General features: G+C 42.4%; 1 protein-coding gene across 1 annotated transcript in view; it reads left to right on the top strand.

Annotated features, from left to right (window-relative positions):
- MAMLD1 (mastermind like domain containing 1) overlaps positions 1 to 19,650 on the top strand; it is a 254,146-nt gene that overhangs the window by 112,308 nt on the left and 122,188 nt on the right. The window lies entirely within an intron of this gene.

Raw genomic sequence — 19,650 nt, 5'->3', positions numbered from 1 at the left:
TCTGAAAGACAGGTGTTTTTTTCCCCTCTTTGCAATAGTTTTACAAATGAAATCACAATACTCCCTGAAATTACTAGTGCACTTGACTCCACAATCAATTTACTCCATTTTCAATATAGACTTTGACAAGAATGATTTGTTTATGCTGTCACATGAATCAGTCTCAGTAAATTAGACCTGTCAAAGTTACTTTTTCTGCACGATACAGTTTGCTTTATTTTTGACACCTGTGCAGTTGGGAGAGCTATTGTAAATAGTGTGAAAACTTGAGACTTGTAAGGTAAGCTATCTGCCTTTTGATCCCATTCCCCATGTCAAGAATACATCTCAGCAGTCCACAGGGGTATTTTATTTTTTGCTTCTTTTGGAGTTGATAGCTAATAACAATAATAATGTTATTTGACATTTGGATTTTGAATATAAATGCTTGTGGGCACCAACATGAATGCAGAAGTTGAACAAAGGCATCTGTGGGTGTATGCGTGTACCTGCGTGTTGCACTGCAGAACAGTAGAGATGTCGTGTCACCACCCAAGTGTCTGTGTAGCATGCCGGTGTAGCAGCATTAGGTCCTTTTTTTAACTGCTTTGTTGCTTTTTATCTTTCCCTCTTAGCTAAAATCAAGGTCTAGATTGTATCCTAGGCTTCAGCTGGACCTCGTAGACAGCCTGGGCATCAGGGAGCCTCAGTAAAATCCTCTGTGAGGAGCATCCCCTCCCTGGTTTGAGGTCTTGCTGCCTCACCTGTGTTCCCAGATCCCCCGTGCAGCCATACGAGGTGGATGGAGCTAGCAGCTCGGTCCTCAGCCTGATCCAGGGGTAATCCAGATCAAAATCTGAACCTTGACACTGGGCTGCACAGCATGCTTCAGGGTACTGAAGGAGAGTAATTGTAATGATAATTTCTTACGATAACAAAACACTATTTAAGCTGTTTATGGAAATTAGAGTTAGCTTGTGTTGTTCCAGTTACCATTAAGCAAAAAAGAAAAAGGTATAAAGAGTGGGTTGGCTGTTTTATGCTGAAGGGACAACAAAAGGACCTCAGTATTTATCTGCACGACAAAATTGCATCAGCTTAACTTGCAGGTTTGGGTGCAAGATTCTGTCTGCGTGTCTTTTCCAGTGCCAGGAAAACTTTCAGTTCTTTCAGTTTCATTAGACTGATGAAGGTAGTCACCTTGAGTTAAACCACAACGAACCCGCTTTAAACCACTTTAAACCATAATAGAAATATTGCCACTCGCAGTCATGTAGCTCTATTGTTTTACATAACAGGCTTTGCTTAATCTGGAGCAGCCCTTTTATGTAGACAGGCCCTTAGTGTTCATTAAAGCAGTGGAGTCACGTCTGCTTATGCCAAGCCTGAATTTTGCCCTTAAAGAAATCTTCCAGATTGAGGGGAAAAATATAGAAATATTGAAGTAAACTGAAAAATAAATTAATTGAGGTAAACTGAAATGAATAACTGCTACAGAAAAAGAAGGCACAGCAGCGATGGTCACGGTGATCTGCTGCTAATTGGTAACTTCAGCTCACTGTTTCCTAGCTCTGATTCTTCTTTTCAATCCACCTATTTTCAATTTGAATGTTCTGCTAGAAAGTAAAACACTCAGTGCTTAACAGACCTTCATGATGGAGTTCATTTGATCGAGGCAAGCCCAATTTATAGCTACTTCTCCCCAGAGCCTATTTACTTTGCTTGGATTATGATTTGCTGTTGTAATATTGGGATGTCAACAAAAGAAGCCAAAGACAAATGTTGTTGATTGATGGTACCCTATGTTTCTCCAAGAGGAGTGCTTTATCAACATCATAAAGGACCTTATCCTATCCCAAAACAGGGTGGTTTTTGTGGCCGTGACAAACAGGAAGGTTTTTGTTTGTTTGTTTGTTTGTATCATTAACATTGTAAGCAGTTTTGTAATCAGACATATTTCTCTGTCTGATTCTGTGTCTGAGCAACTCCTGGTGCTTAATTTAATTGTATCTTTTTATTTCAAATCATGCCCTAAAAACAGAAAGTGAAGGGGGGATGTAAGATTTTAAAAGGAAAGTAATTTTTAGATCAACAGCAATGGGGGATGGGGCATTGGTCTTGCAGTTTTCCCTTTCCCTCCTGAGTCTGCAGTTTTGGTTAGTCAGTTGATTTTTTTCTTTTTAACTATTATTATTTTGAGAATAAAAATTTGAATTCTGTAGTCTTGTTCATTTCATAGGATTCAGCTGCAGAAATCTGTCTCCATAATTGGTAAACTGTCTTGCAAACCATAGCTTATGTAAGTAGTTTTTACTTATATGAATAATCTCATTTACCTCCTTGGGGCAGGAATACTTAAGTAGTCTTAAAGAATATTTAAAAGATGAGGCTTTTATTGCCAGTAGTTTTTAACTCATACCATTCTGCCTCCTTTTCTGGCATTTAATTAAAAACTGCATGGGTCTGACCTCAGCACCAAGAGAGGTCGGAGCTCACCGGCTTGTACCGGCAGAAGCTGCGCTCACCGGTGCTGTCCGGCGGTTTGGAATAAGGGTCACCTGCGTCAGTTTAAGCTTTGCTGGATTAAGCCCTTCTTTCAGGGGGAGGACACAGCGTGCTGTTGGCGTCGCTGCCTGAGTAAACGACACGTGTCCCTGGGGAGGTGTGGCAGGCAGGGGACGGCACCCACAAGAGCCGGGCACCCCGTGCAGTCACTGTGCTCAGTGGCCCTGCCTGGCCTGGGAACCCCCCAGCAGCTCCCACCCGGCTGAGTTGTGCTGTAGGCACCAGCCGTGTTCCCAACTTGTCCTTTGGGTTTTCTCTGCAGCCCTCAGCCCTGGCAGTAACCTCCTGTTTGCCTGGGGCTGTTGCCCTGCTCTGCTCACCAAGCTCAAGCACCCTGTGCACGCTGGCAGTGAGATCGCTCAGGAAAACCATCAAGGTTTGTGTTTCACACCTTGAGGGAAATCCAAAGAAGAGGAATGTGTTAACAGCTTTTGTAGCAGCCGGTAACTTCCAAAAGGCTGCTTTGCCTAATAAGAGATTACTGTTCTCCTACCCCAGAGAATGTAGCACTGGTTCTTCCCCTTATCTGGCTGTTGGCACTCATGCTCCCTGTTTACAATTAAAAAAAAAAAAATCTCCAAAAAACTGTTTGCACAGATTCTTGCTGCAGGTCTGAGCTTGAGATCATGGCTCGGGCAGGGATCCCACTGTGCCTGACGTTTCCCAGCACACCTGGCCTTGAAGAGCGGACAGGCTAGCGAGGGCTCCCGGCTGTCCGTGCCAGGATCGCCTCTCCTCCTCAGGCCACGCAGGGCCCCTCCTCCCCACTTCCTACTCCCACCCCACAGAAAGTGTTCCTCCTCCCTGGGAATCCCCCGCTTCTTCCTGGGACCCTAGCCCCTGAGTGGCGGTGAGGGCTGAGGGAAGGTGTTTCCCAGCCTATAACCCAGACTGTGCGCGCTTGTTGCCTGTCAGCCACAGGCAACCCAAATAAATGGTCCCGTTGTCCGCCTTCAGCCCCAGGCAACGTGATGAGTGGGTCTAGCCTAATATATGTGCGCTCTAGGTCTGATCTTTCTGTTAGTTTATGACCACCTGCTTTCCTGCGCTTGTGTCTGATTTATAAGGCACAATAATAGCAGGTGGAGGTACACTGCTCAGTAGGCCTCATGGAGCAGGCTTTGAGGGGCTGTAGCTGTGAAGTGGTCGGCATTGTGCATGATGCTGATGGGATCCTTCCATAGGCACATCCACTGGGAGCAGATTCGGCTGTTGGTTGCCACAAGGCCCCAGTTTAAGGACTTAGCATGTGTCTAACAGGTGGCAGAGAGCAGGTTTGGGGCTGGGGGCTCAGCTGATACCAGTGCTTACAGCCCACTGAAGCCACAGAGTCAAGAGTTGGGAGTCTGGCCCTTTGGGTTTTCGTCTGGCCCTTTGGGTTTCGATCACCTTTGGGTGGTGATCGAGCGTGAAAGCATTGATCAGCTGCAGTGTGTACAGCTACTGGATTGTATGGGCATCTGACTTCTTTGCTCTCTTTTTTGATTCCTGCTGGTCATTTGCTGAGGGAATTCACCAATAGATCCAAGTTTTTTCCTAACCCTATTAGAAAATACACATGTATTAGGAAAGATCACTATCCAGTCCTGTTGGCTGTGCTGTCAAGGTGTTGATGCCAAGAGAGGGAGAAATGTTCCTTCGTCACCGGTTCAGTGAAGTGCTAAGCCCTTCTTGTGAGGCTTTAGTGTCCTCCTGAAGGCCATGACAGCTGTGTATCTGGCAGGGTTAAGCCCAGAGTTATCCTTGGAGTATGAGTTTTGGAAGCCACAAGTTTGTGAGCGGCTGCGGGTGGCCTACGGAGAGAAGGGAAGAGTTTGGTAGGATCGGGGTAGTACAGAGAGGAATGAACACTCATGCTGGGATGGGATTTAAAGCTTCAAACCAATTAGATTTTTAATTGTTTCTTTTTTTTTTTCCTGTTTGTTAGCAGTTGTGATTAAGTACCCTAGGCCAATAGATAGCTAAGGCACGTCCCCACGTAGGGACACCGCATCCCTCCTGGTTTGGGAAATTTGTTATGAAAATGAGACCTGAAACATCTCTGAAATATCTACAGTGCACAAAGACTGCACAAACCTGGAAAAAGAAGTGAGTTTGTTTACTGCTACAAATTTTGGGCCAATTTGAGAATGTTTATTTTCTAAACACATTTCCCTGTAATTTTGGAATGGTGACTTTTTTTCCTTTACGAACAGCAGTCTCAATATCCCCTGCTTCACAAGTGTTTGATCTCACCACAGTTGATGTTTAGCCATGGTAACACTTAGGATCTTTTTTTTCATGCCTGTTGCTTTTCTGCCCCCTGAGACTGATTGATTTGGAAACTCTCCAAGTTCTCCCAGGAGCGGTATCACGTTCACTCTGTCGACTCCACACCTGACCTGTTCTGGCGTCCTTTGATTGCTAAAACTAGCAAGGGCCCAGCCGTGATGAAGAAAGTAAGAAAATCTCGTAGCATGTTATCATGTGCAGTAAAGGCAGCGAACGGGGAGCAGTGTTTAAGTGGATCTATGACAGGCTGTGTTAAAAGCGAAGCTGCCAGTCAGGTTTCATTTTATATCAGATCATATTTAAGAAAGAGGAAAAAAAAATGCAAGTAGGAATTTCTAGATCAGCTGTACCTACCTGTACACTGCTCTGTGGTTGCATCCATCCACTTACACCCCTTTACCCATGCAGTGATAAAACCAACCCCTTTCCGTATTCACACTTTAAAACACACACTGCAGTTCAATCTGATATTTCATGTAATAATCAAAGCAATCCCCCTGCTAATAGCTACACACATTTGTGCGTCAGCTCTTTAAATACCTGACCTCTGGGAAATAGGCCCTGGGCTGGAGCAGGAGGTACTCAGGCTGAGCATACAATGAGTTTAAATGGAATAAGCTAATTTGTCACTGTTTTGTTATGATTGAATATATGTGTTTAGAATGAAATTTAATTTAAATCCAATTTGTAACATCTCTGTGGGTGGGACAAAGGAAAAAAAAAAAAACCCAAAGGATGTATTAACTGGATACTGTACTGTGAATGTAATGGGACTTCTGAGTTTAATGTTCAATTAAAAAGCCCTGCATGTTCTTATTACTGTTTACAGGGGTGGGTTTGGAGGAGATTTATGTTACCAAAAAAAAAAACTGTACAGCCCTTTTTTGTCACTGACTTGTGCACAGTCTTTACCTGGAGCAATTAAGCCATCTGTTACTCTTGAAGGTAAATTCAGTCTCCGAGGTTTCAGGAGATAAAAAGAACATTTTTATCTAGACATTTGCCTGAGCTGCCATGTGCTTTTTTTTTTTACTTCAGAAAATGAAGATGAATTAGTACAACTGGCTGCTGCGGTTTGATAGGAACCAGAAGAAGCTAACTGGAATGAGCAAGTGGGAGCTTGCGGCGGCGGGGCCAGGCTGCCGGGCAGCCCTGCGGTCACACGCCCCTCTGCAGAGCCTGCCCTGGTCGGCTCCATCTCTTCTCCCCCAGCTCCTTGTACTGACTTAAAGTTAGCCAGGGAACGTGATGAGTGGTAGGAGCGAAAGCAGCTTTCTTCCTGCTGGGTGTTGCCTTTATTACTGGGCGCCTGGCTGGTGGGGTCCCAATTTCTAGTTAGGATCCCAGCCGGTAAAAGTCAGGATTGCGCTGTGAGCTGCCACGAAATGACATTACTTTACACCAGACTTATTTTTTCAGAACTTGTTTTCCTTCTTTCTTTATTCGGGAAAAGTTTTCTAATCCTCAAGCAGGGTGTTTCAGAAGGCTCGGAGCATGACATGGGCTGGCGCAGCTGGCAGGGAGGGAGGGAGGGACAGGCAGTCACCATTCTTTGTATTCAGATAAATATAGTATAAATAGTATGAATCAAAAATTGAGTGTACTGGCAATCGTTACTGCATATCACCCTTTCACTGTTTATTTAATGTTGCACGTCTGTACTGAATCTCTCTTCTATATAATTCCTGTTCTTAGAGGGATAAATATATACCTACAGCAGATCCTGCAAAGACAGATGTATTTATTACAGACCTTTCAAATACATACAAATAATCAAATATTGTGTTGCTTATACAATATGTTCTTTCATTTGCATGTTATTTACCTAATATTAAGTAAGGACTTATTACAAGCTCTCAAAACAGATACGTCTCTTACTGGGTAATTGATACTAATCTTGCAAACACATTAACAACACAGAGACAGTAACAGCTATCTTAGGAGCTGTTACAGTCCATCTTGTAAATCCTTGCTTAGTGTGTGGATTAGTTCACACTCCTTTGGAGATATCTGCAGTGTCGATCCTGATGCCAGGCACAGGGGCTGTCTGCAGGGATCCCTTCACCTCCAGATTTTGAAGTTTTTGAATGTGGCTCTGACAGTACATTTGAAGAGCATATGCATGCGGATGAGAGATAGAGACACACAATCCTTATCTGCAACTTCCAACTACTACACTGTTTTACATAGCATTTAGTTGGCATTAGCAAACCAAGCCTCTTTATTTTGTTTTCAGAAATTTACTAAAAAAAATCAGAACCCCCTTTTTAAAACTTTATTTACTAAAGAAAATGAGAAATATCATTCAAGATGGTTTGCTTCTTGGAAAAAAAAATAAGTTTCAAAATTCTGCAAGCATAATGCTTTCACTGAGATGTAAATATACTTTCAGGTTGTTACCTCCAGAAATTACTTCCATATAGGGAGTGCTAACCAAAACAATTTTAAACATGATTTTACTGTAATAAGATGCAGGACTGAGATGGTGCTGGAAGAGTGGTCATTTCGTATACATTCACTTGTGGCTTTTAGAATTACTTTTATGCCTGTATATTATACTGGGACCAACCTTCTTTATCTTCCATCTGTGTATTTATGTTTGGCCATCCCCAAGAACTGTATTATCCTGCCTCTGAGTGGGAAGCGAGCAGCTTCTCCTACCAGCAGTGCCTACACTGGCTGTGCTACATCTCACTGAGTAAGTGGTGTTACCCGCTGTACGTGCCTGTATTAAACTTTCACGGAAATTAGGAACAATTGCGTGGGTGCAGAGAGGAGTGTTTTGGGTACAGAGCATGCCTACAGTTCTAATCCCAATTAACTAAGAAAACAATGTATTTTTTAAAAACAAAAGGTACCTGGGCAGAGTATTTTAATTATGAACTGAAATTAAATTGATTCTGTTCAGGTAATCAAATTATCTCAGAAGTAACCTAGGCCCACATTGAAAGACATTTAGAAACCATAAGCACCTTCTGAAATACCAGGTTAGTTCAAACACTGCAATAAATATTTGTATTTATAGTCCTGTTTGGTTCGAAAGCTGGCTTATCACATACTTGCCGGGACAAGAAACAGACTCTTACTTTGATTGACTGCATCCAGCATCTTCTGGCATAGTGTCTCTTGAAATGAGCCTTCCTTCCATGTTCATACTCTTTATTTGCACTGTCAGATCAGTGTTTGTAGTAGAACAAAAGGAGATATGCTACAGATAGCCCAACTTTCATTATTCTGGCACCCAATGATGCAGGGGTGGATCAGTTCATCATGGGAGAGTTACTGTAATTGTCTCAGAGCTTCATTAGCTGTCAGTCCTCCCCTCTGTCTGGCATGTCAAAACCCAGAGACAAACTGCTAATTTCTTGTTGAAAGCAGACAGTCTCTAGGGCTTGAAAAGATACACGAGCACCTTCCTTTCATGCTAACACACCTGACAAGTGCTGAGTGCTCTTACCTCTGGGAGAAATCTGAAATGAATTGGTGTTGTGGGTGCTCAGAGCTCTCAAGTGGCTCCATTAAGGACAGAGACCTCGGTGCTTCAGTTGGGCTGGGTTTTGGGGCGACTGGGTATCCGTCTCTGACTCTGTCACCTGCGTCCTGCTTGACCCTGAGCAAGTCACTTACCCTGCCCGCTCTTCAGCTCCAAATGGAGCCCACAGCTTTTTGTACCTAACCAGTCTGTGGTGGAGATCAGTTCCTGAATATCGCTAATACGTTCAGGTTTTACAGTGATGGTTATTTTATCGAAAAATGTGATGGATAACGTTTGGACCTTTAAGTCATTTGTATTGAATTGCTCATTCCGTGTCTATCCTAACCACATCTGGATGAGATTTAGGTCCTACCCAGCCCACGGTCTTGCTTCCCTGAGACAGGAACTGTGTTGGAACACAGCCCTGATGTGCAGGGCGTGTGGGTGCAGCGTGGAGCACATCTGCCCTGCAGCTGGAAGGTGATGTCCGGTGCTGCACCTCCAAGGCATGCAGTTTGTCCTCTCCTGAAGGCTGGCTCTCTCAAGTAGGTTGGAGGCACCTTAGCAGCTTTGTCATTTCAGGTTTTGGTGGGTCCAGAGCAGTCCTTGGGGTGATTCTCTGAAGGCTGTGGTGTTCTGCCTACACAGCTGCTTTCAGCAGCAACATGATAAGCAGCAGCTTGTGGCACCATCGCACCCGCCCACATGGGGATGACTAGAATGTGCAGTTGTCTTCCTTGTTTCCTAATCTGGTACAGGGTTTTGTAGCCCTTGGATCCTGCACGGTTCCCAGACAGGCAAACGGATCTCACACTGTGCTAGAAAGGAGAAAATCCTGAGAAATGCTACATCTAGAACCTGACCGGAGTTGCTAGTGAGCCTCAGCTCTCAGGATTCCATCGATGTATGATATATGCAGCCCTTCTGCATTTAAAGTAGAGTTCTGATTGTTTGCTATGGAAGGCAATGGCCAAAAATGTTGTCTGAACACGGAGATATTTATATGGTCTTTACAGTGATTGCCTTTTGCAGTTTTGGATCTGCTATTTTTAGCTCTCCCTCTCTCTGGCAGGACCTTTTGGCATCTTTGTGGAACAGGAGCAGGGTCCTGATTTAGCACAGCTCCATGACACTGACATTGTATAACTGACGGAAGGAAATAGCTCCCTTGGTATGTACTTTCACTGTGAGCAGCACAGGGATATTTGTTGCGATTCATTGAGGAGCAGAGGCTGTAAGAAGTTGCAAAGTACTGTAGCTTTCCGGGAGAGGACAAAGGTACAGAGGCTCCAAGGGAAACAGGCAACCTTTTTAATTCTCATAATGCTTGCTCTTCTTTGCTTCCAAGATGAGCAAAGCAGTAAATATCAGGCAAAGGATGTTGATTTGTATGCACAGCAATTGTTGGAATAAAAATCAGTTCAGACCCCAGTGACTCTTGCCAGCCCTTGTTACCGCCGTAGAGATGTGAATGCAGAGAAAGTAAATAATATTTGCAACACGACTTCAAATTCAAGCTACCCATCAGATTGTAAATCCAAGCAGACACTCTCCTTTCCAGAAGCCACTCCGGAGGGTGGAAAGTTTCCACGGGAGGGGCGAGGCAGCAGGGGAGCGGGACCTGTGGAACTGTGCTCATGTGGGGAGCCGCATTATCAGCCCTGAGATGCTGCTGGCATCGTTTGTTCTGAAGTAACATGAAAACCTATTGCAGAGCAAAACAAAACGAGAACTGTGTACCAGAGTGTAGGTACCAGTCTGGGCATTAATAAAACAATAAATGAAATGAATAATTTATCGGTGGCTGTTTTTACTTTTTGGGGTTTTGTTTTTTTAAGCACTGGTAGAAGGATATTTCCGTTCAGACTGAACTGGAGTGAAATTACTTCTACCACAGATAAAACACAGTCAGACGAGTGGCATACTTTCCCCACAAAGCTAACTGCAATCCCAATTAACACTTCTCAAAACTGAATTTATTTTTTTCCCCCTACTTCCTAATGAGGTTTTTTCCTCCCTGCTGTCTTGATACAAAGCTTTATGCCGTATGAGTGTGTTCATATGGTGCTTGAGTGCGTTATCTGACCTTGATTGGTGTTTTGGGAGCCAGTTAAATAGATTACATAGAGGTTACCTTGACAACTGTCTTTGCTGATTTAGCAATGCAGTTCATTCTTGGGCACTAGACTCTCAGCAACTGTGGAATTCCACTGACTTCATATTAATCATTAACACAATGTTCTGGGGAGGCTCTGCCGAGCTAGCAATAAGGACTGTATTGAAATTATTTTTTTTACTGGGTAAATGTTATAGACCAAGATATGTTTACAGTATGAAATGTTGTTCGCAGTCATAAAATGAAAATATATGTTCCTGTTTATTTTTTCTCTCTCTTCTAGTTTCAACAATAATATTGGAATAATAAATCTCCTATCATGTCTGATGGGAAAAGATGGTCTTTTAAATGAAACTCTTTCCTTAACATTGATCTTACACCATACCTTCTTTCAGGTCGTGCTGTAACCTCGCAGGCATGACAGATAGTTAAATTCAGTGTGCAAAAGCTCAGGAGCCTGGAATGTGATCTCTATTAACTTCAGGGAGATTGCTTCTGATTTACATTACTGTTACATATCGATCAGAATCTGGCCCTTCTCAAAAGATGTTTGAAGCAAAATCCACCTATTTCCTTTCTCAAAGCTGCTGTTTACAATTTTTAGCTTGTTTACAATGTACTTAAACATTAAAGACAGTATGTAGTCAGGGCTTTGGGCTTTATCTTTAAGATTAGGCTTTTTACTTCTACCTACCAAGCTCAACCAGAATTGCACGGGAGGATGTCAGGATTCTGGGACCGTATTTTGCAAAAGGCTGGAAACCTCGTGGAAATTAGAAGTTTTTTATGAATTAAATATGAAAATGAATAATGTAGTCAGAGCAGGGGCCACCATATTACTTCTTCTGATATGAAATTCAGTATATCCCATAATGTCTTGTCCATCCTCCCAATTTTCCATCTGCTGTGTTGTACTGCAAATCTAACCGGTTTTGGGGTTGTAAATGTGTCATACAACATGTCATGTACTCAGTCAGTGAAGAACCTGGCTGTGCTTTATTTCACATGGGGAGGGTGACTATAAGGAATTTACGAGCAGGCACATTAGCTAAATATTTTTTGTAGTGCTATTGCATAATTAAATACTTTTTTTATTATTTTGTTTTTAATTTAATTAGGTTTCAGGATTAGTTCATTACAAATAAGGCAGTTGTTTGTACTTCCTGGAGTGGTTGTGTGATATTGCTTACAAACTCAGAAAGAAAGAATTAATTATGGTGTCTCCCACTCCTGTTCTTGAAGTTAGCATTTGCCCATTATGAGAAACATATCCTTTTAACTGAAGTCACACAGAAGAATAATTTCCCCCAGATTCCTTCCTTTTGCAGTTCTTTCAGTCCCCCCCAGCCTGGGGCAGACACAGGCCGCGTTTGCTGCCCAGGTGAGGCCTGCGCCCACACCACTGCGCCGGGCACAGCTCTGAGGTGATCACGGAGCCTGGGGCCACCACAGTGACTGAGGATTTTTCCTCAGATGTTTTCTGCAGAAAGCACACAAAATAAGTTCTTCTTTCAAGCAGAGGCTGGGAATGGTCCCAGCCCGGCCATTGCCATGAGCTAGCTGTGGCCAGGAAGGCCACACAAAAAGGCATCTCTGTCTAAACAGATCACGGGTGTTTTGGAGGCAGGTATCTCCTATCATCCTGTGAGGGGCTCAGTGAGACACTATTACAGTTGCATTTGTTGTATTGCTGCTGCTGCTTTGGCACACCGATAGCATCCGAGACACAACATGGGGTGTATCGAGGGAAGAGTCAGCAGGGACGGGGCTGAGTTACGGCACCTCCTGGCCAGTGCTCCCTGGTCCCCACCAGCAGAGCTCTTCTGCATGCCAAACTTAGGGCTTCTGAGCATAAAAATACACAGGTCTGCAGCTGGAGCCTGATTTTGGGTATGCCCCAAAGTATCTCTGATGCAGTCTAGTTACATTTGTTTTTGCTGGTACAAGTAAGATCAGGATGAGCCTGAAGTAGGCTGGTGTGGTTTGCTGGAAGGTTTTCAGAAGAATACCCAAATCCTTCACTGCAAGCCTGAGTGGAATTGCTTAAGGATTGCTCAACAAAAGGAGCAAAACTTTGTTACTAGAGATTTTAATCTGTCACTTTAAAAGACAGTGAATGTTTCCAATATATGCTCTAGGGTGTTTCACAATTGGCAGAGCTGATTTATTTTGGAGGCCTGTAACCCTGCAAGAATTCAAAAGTAACATGCTTGGGGCCTCTGATCTTAAGTTACAAGGGTATGTTTGATGGAGATTTCCTTGACACAGTTTCTCTTTTTCACTTTTAATACCTGGGTTTGAATATTGAGCACCCCGGTGCCCGGCTGCCAGCCACCTGATTCTGCAGAGTTGCAATCTCATTCCTTCTGGAGAAGGACATGGATTAGCCAAAGTGTAAACTGAGAGAATTTCGTTGTTGTTGTTGTTGTTTTTTATTTGTATTTTTTTTAATTGCAACTAGGGCAAAACATTTTTTTTCTCCAATGGAACCTACAAGTATGAAACACATCATTTCCATATATTCTAGGAGTCAAGTTTCCAACTATCTTTGACTGCTTTGAAAATCCAAGGCTCAAAAAAAGTCTTGTTTTAGAACAAGATGTATTGCAGACTAGTTTAGCCCTGTGTCATTTTTACACCCATGTGCTGATTCCTGCAGGCTGTGGCCTCTTGTTCAGGATCCAACCCATCATTCCCGTCTGTAGTTTATTTTTGTTCTACAGAAAAGTAACCCTCCACCACCCTGACACTGCAGGAAAAGCAGGGAGATAATTTTGTCTTTCATGAGGAGCTGTAAGTAGATATTTCCCTTACTTGCTTATGTGTGAATGTTGTGTGTGAATATGATAGCCCTATGTATTAATAATTACATTGCAGCATTTATAAGAAAAAAATGTTTTTTTATAAATATCAAATTTCCACTGGTACCAATTTTAACAAAATAAACTTGATGCCAAGTATCTATGCCTATCAAAGCAGGTAGTCAAGATAAACATCCATGGTGACATCTGGGCTGTATCTGTCCTTTGGCTGCTCAACAACCAGAAGTTTCAAGTCAGTGCCCGTCTGGGCCCAAGAACACTTTTCCAAGATAACTGGATACTGCTGGAGGTCTACAAACCACCTCCAGAGATAAGGAAGGTTATAGCTTTCCAATTTCTGCACAGTAACATTAAAAAAATATATATCATAAATTTTCACAGATTTGGATATCATAAGAGCCATTGATAGAAATAAATTTTTACTAGCCCATGTAGGATTGTTGTTAGATTATGAAGAACCGAGCAGTGCAGTACGCTCTCACATTCTCACAGGTGGTCAAAATATCAGTGCTGAAGTTATGCAAAGAGTTAAATAAGGCATTCTGCATGCTGATGAAGCAAGTGGCTCCGGAACCTATTAATTCTTTTTCCAGACAATACTCTGTGGTATAGGGGCATGGGTTCCTGATGGGCTTTGGATGGGAACAAAAGGCATGTTTAGATGCGGATGCTGAAGGCTGCTCTAACTTATGCTTGGGGACTGTCTAGCAATTAGGTTGGGATCAGGGGATTTCAAAAGTCACCTTTGCACCTCCCATTTGGAGCTGCAGTGTGCATTTTTTCCCTTGTATCCCAGCTCACACCAGGGCAGGTGACTGCAGCAGTAATTCACTGTACTTTTTTTTCCCACATACCCATGAATAAAAAACATTTTGTATTTTTTAGAGATTTATTCATTTGAGATAACTCCAGAAATTAGGATTTTTACAATATTTATCTGGGAGGAGACCCTTTGCAACCCTTTGCTGTTATATATGTTTTTCTAAAGATCCTTAATGGAAGAAGGTAATTCCACCTGTGTGTCATCATTCAGCGTAAGGGTGAAGTTGTCAACAGATTGTGCGGGGAGATGAGCACTCAGCTTCCCTTCATATTAAAGTGAGATATATGTGTGTCTAATTCCTTACATGTCACCTGGAAGGTTTCCCCAGAGGATTCCCAAGTCATGCAATTAACGCTGCTGAATTCCCCAAGAGAGTCTATGCTTCTAATTTTCCAACCAGTCTAAGGCAGCCATTTCAGCTCCAGCTAGCTTCAGCATTAACAGCCAAGTAGAGGGAACCTGAAAACTTGTATATGAGTCTGTACAGCAAAGGCTTTGCTAAAGCAAGACAAAGCACTGGCTTAGAATAAAGAATAAGAATGATTATGTCTTCTTTTTTTTTTTTTTCTTCTTCTTCTTCTTTTTTTTTCTTTTCTTTTTTTTCTTGGAGCTGAGGGGAAATAGGAAGAGTTGTCCTCTTAGGTCAAGGTTGGAGACTTTGTAATGCAAAACAACAAAGCTTGACTGTGATAATCTACAGAGCACCTGCCCTGAGGATAAACAAACAGCTCACTTTTTAGTGCTTTCAAGTATGCTATGTTGACTTTTATGAACAAAGTATTATTTTGAACCTCATAGAAAAGGAAAAATGGAAATCTTAAGAACAAACAGAATGATATTTTATTTCCTCTGATGGATTTTCTGTTTAACAGAAGCTGCAGCAGGCAAGTCAAATTGATCAGGATCAACCATGTCTTTAACCACATGGTTGGATCCAAGGCAGGAAGCTGCTCTCCCCTTTTTTTCCAGCTCACTCTTGTGCTTCATTTTGTCTTGGTGCCATCCTGGGCTGCTCTGCACCTTGCTGGTGGCAGAAGCTTGCGACTCCCCACATGAAACAGGTCTGAGTTTACACCCTTACAGCTTTTGTGTCCCTCCTTTACAGATCCCAGGTTCTAGCCCATGAATTAGCTCTCTGCTGGCACTTTTTCTCGGTATATACCTGTTATTGGTGAAAATTCATTCACTGATCCTGTGGGCCCTGCCAGCATTTACAAACTGTAACTGTAATTTGGCCAAATGCTTTATTTTTTCTGAGTTGACTAAAAGACTTGTTTGAGCAATCTGATTTTCTCATGCCTGGTTTCCCTGTAAGCAAGGTGATTCCCTAAAAGCTTAGCTAGTTGCTACTCTTTCATATCCTCTCCATGTACCCCAGAACTTCCCAGCATCTCCTATTCTTCACAGCCTAAATGATCCCATTTTTAGACTCTGTTCTTCTGAAGCCTTCTCCAAGCTAACAAAAGTTTCATAACAAGCACACCACACACGTCTCACGTGTTGCATGCTGAACATCCCACTGACATGCGTGCAGGGTGTTTTTCCCTCTTTTGGATTCAGTCTGCTGTTCAAATATGGTGTTGGTGAGACTCCAGGAGAAGTCCTCTACGATCTGTGCTCTGCGCATGATATATTCTCCAACCTCTGTGAAAATGTTTTTGGGGGTAGTCCTTCAAGGAAAGAGTTTCCCCTTTAAATCTGCAACTTTGGTCTCAGCACAAACACTGAACAAATGTGCCTCTGATAACATGAGGTTCACTTCGGATGATGTTCTGGTACGTATCAAAATGCAGAGTAGCTGAGGGGGGAGAATGCATTGACAGGCTGAGCAGGGCACAATTAAGCAAGTACATATGTGGTTAAGCACAAATACTAGACTGCATGTTGTTGAAACACAGGCAAAGTGAAAGGGAATGTAAATCTCAGAAGTTCCCATCAGCCTGAACAGCAACCAGAGTCCAATGAGCGTGTCCTGTGAGTTCTTACCAGCTGCAGACAGGCCCTATCTTCATCGCCCTGGAAATCCCTTACAAAAGAGCTGTTTATTTCCATTGCCACACAGATTGGCCCATGTGATTATTTCAAGATTTATTTGATAATTCCAATAGGAACATCTACGTGCAAAGAGAACTTGTGTGTTTATGATTCTCCTCTGGATTCCATTTTCTCTAGACTCGAAGCCCCAGTTCCCACTTCATGAAGAATCCAAGTCTTCAGCTTCACTTCTGTTAGCACCACGGAGAAATCTCAGACAAGACAGATGCCTAAAGCCACCAGAAGCCTTAAATTGAACACCTAAAATAGAAAGCTACAGAATTTATAAATATTTCTGCAAATCAACCTTTTACAACTACCCTCCGTCTGTAGCTTTGGTAGTTAGCATTGAAACCCAAGAATATTTCTGCAGAAGAGAAAGCTGACCAAGCAGCCCAAGAAATTCTGCAGAGCTCTGCAAATTGCAGGAGGCCTAGGGAAGGAAATCACTGCATGCCAAATTTTTTCCACTGATTTCTGTTGTCTCTCCTTATCATACATTACACTAGCAATGCGTCGTGGAGGGCTGTATCTTCCCCACAGTTCTTACCTGCGTAATAGTCTGATTATATTTTATGACTTCTTATTCTCATTTCAACATAATTTACTCTTGACTTAGAAAATATGACTGTCTGCAGAGAAACATCCAGCCCTTTGTTCTTTTTCTTCACAAATTAGTTTAAAGAAGGATCAACCAGTACTGGCGAAAGCCTGTATTAGATCTGCTAAGATCTCTTCCTATTCAGATTTGATTTCTGTTGCTGGAGGCTACTCTTGATATTTATGTGGAATGAAATATTGTTCATCCCCTTCACAAAGAGATGGTTGGTTCCATTCACTACTCCATGAGCCTCAGACAGTGTTTACACAGTACGTATTCAAAGCGCGCCAGCTATTTCTTACCATCGTGTCGCCTTCCTGGCCGTGGGCTGGGCCTCTGTTTTATCAGAGGGTGGCTGCTTACCTGGAGTTTCTATCTTTCTCTGTGCAATCATTTCCCAAATTGCCTAATTAAATATGATAATAAAGAGGAAGAAGTGGAGGAAAAAGAACTGCAGAATTCCCCTGCAATAAGTTCCTCCAGCTCTTCTTCCACAGACTCGCTCCTCTCTCCCTCATACCTGGTGTTTGGATACCAGCACATAACTCCTTACAAAACCCAGGGCTCCCCTCTCTGCTTTCCTTATGCCAGCATGCGAACATCACTGTGGAGCAAGTCCATGTGGATGTTTTCCATGTATACATGATGTCAGAGTAAACCTCCTTTCAGGGACTTCTCTCATCTTTTGTCTGTCCCCGAATCCCTTTCTTTCTGCTTTCACATCAATGATCTGGCAGGTAGTCAGGGGACATTTTTAAGCAGAAAGTTGCTGCCACCATAGTAATTTCTACTTCTGTGGGAGGTCTTTTCTGTTGAAACCTCTCTTAAGGTTGGTCTCTTCTACCAAGGCTCTGCCAAGAAAGTCAAGCTAGCAAAATCTTGACAAGCATTAAGTTCTGAGTCTAGAAACTGCTCTGTTGCTGATGAGACTTCTCTAATTACCTAAGCCACCCTACAAAAGATTTCCTTTGCTGCTAGAAATTGTGCCAGCCCAGGTAATTTCCTTTCTAAGCTATTTTGGCAAAATGCTGCCCATGTAATGCTTTGCAGGCTAAATGGATCCCTACTGGGGGATTTTTTTTTGAACCAGGTGAATTCTCTCTATTGCCACACTGTGAATTTCCATGGGAATCTAACTTGGGTCATAGCAAAGCCTTTGGTTTAGCCTGCAGCAGTGGGAAGATGAGAGGAGGAAGGCAAGAGGCATCTCTCCTGAACTTAAATCACAGTCAGGGCAGACAAAAACGGCCTAGCACATCTCAGGATGCCTAATCCAGCTAAGTAGCTCAGATATATATATCAGCCATCGCTCGAGTGTGTGAACGTTGACAGTAAGTAACCTTCCTCTGCTCTGCATTAAAGTCATCGTGGACAAGACATATTGGGTATTTTCTTATGTTTTTGCAGCCCTTTGAAAATGTAGGGCCAGATGCACAGCTGCTTTAGATTAATGCCAATGCACCCATTTACACCAGCTGACAGCCCAGTCTGCAGCTCACTAAGTGCTATTTATTATTTTATTTTGTTTGCTAGAGTGACAATGGAAATGACATTGATACACAGGTCAATTCAATCCTGCTGACATAGCCTCGAGGGGGTTGGTTTGGTTTGGTGGTTGTTGTTTTGGTTTTTGTTGGTTTTGTTTTCCCTCCCCCAAGAGAATCTCCTTTACAGCTCTATTTTTTGTTAATGTTTATTTAATAAGATCGGCACATCAGCAGTCTCATAAGCTTGCTATTTTATATATCTCTCAATTTCCTTAGCTTTATTAATCATCACTGTACTTGAAGTTGCTAGTGTGAAAAATGCACTGTAAGAATAAATAATCATTATTATCAAAGTGCTTTCATAAAAATGATCTGTAGGATTAAATCCTTATTACAGCAGCATTATTAGTCATGATTATTATTATTATTACATATTAATTAGTAGTGCTGAGATATCACAGCTTAACATGCACTTGCAGAGTTATCTTTACCAAAGTCAGTTAAATATGAAGGTTTAAAATTCTGATAGATTTAGTGGTTTAGGACAAGGGAATGGGATTACAGTTAACATCATTTATTCAGCTCAGTACTTGCAAAGAGCTGACGATGTGCTCAGTGCTGGGCACAGCAGAACTTGCTGTCTGAAATGCGTACTTTAAGAAAGGGAAAGGAAATAGTTGTATTAAGTCTTTTTCTCTTAATTCTCGAATCCAGGAGTTCCATGGTGTTTATTGCTCTGCCACTTCCCTTGTCTATTAAATTTTGTGTTTTGCCATTCATTTAATCTTTCTCTGCCTTGGTGAGTTGACGTGCATAAAGTATGTTACATTAATTAATCTGCATAAATCTTTTTGAACTACAGCTACCATGTAAGAATGAAGCGTTTTTACCACACCTGAGAAGAAGCTCTAGCTTACGTGGATTGCCACATTATATGGCTGTGTGTTTTTCATAGGTATGTTGGCTGTTTGGTTAACGTAACTGTGAAGTGACATGATGGGCAGATTGTACACAGCACGCTTCTCTTTTTTCTTTTATCTGAAGTGATACTATTACTCCTTCCCTTTGATGCAGTAACCTAGTCAAGCTTCAAGAGACTAAGGATGAGAAAAGACTGACAAATAAAATATTGTTATGGCAGGTGTCATGAGATGGTGCAGTTATATAAAATCTTCCAAGTTCTTCTTTTTTTAACCTTATTATGTGAGCAAACGTTCAGTCTTGGGAAGACATACTGTGCTTGTAAATTTTCTTTTGCAGGGTTCTGGATAGAGAAAGTCAAATCAACGACTCGTTTTGTTGCCTCAGCCTCTGTGTGGAGTCATTCTGGAGACAGGCACTCCCCCATGGACAGGCACTAGCACTTGGCTAAAATCCCTGAATGAAGCCATGGCCCTACTGCTGCCATCCCTCTTCCTGGACCAATTTTGCTTGTTACCTTCCCTGTTTATGTCATGTCTCAAATTTAGCATCTCAG

The sequence above is a fragment of the Anas acuta genome, chromosome 13, assembly GCF_963932015.1.
Source record: "Anas acuta chromosome 13, bAnaAcu1.1, whole genome shotgun sequence".
Classification (NCBI taxonomy): domain Eukaryota; kingdom Metazoa; phylum Chordata; class Aves; order Anseriformes; family Anatidae; genus Anas; species Anas acuta.
The sequence above is the reverse complement of the archived record's forward strand: the minus strand, read 5'-3'. Positions and strand labels throughout refer to the sequence as shown.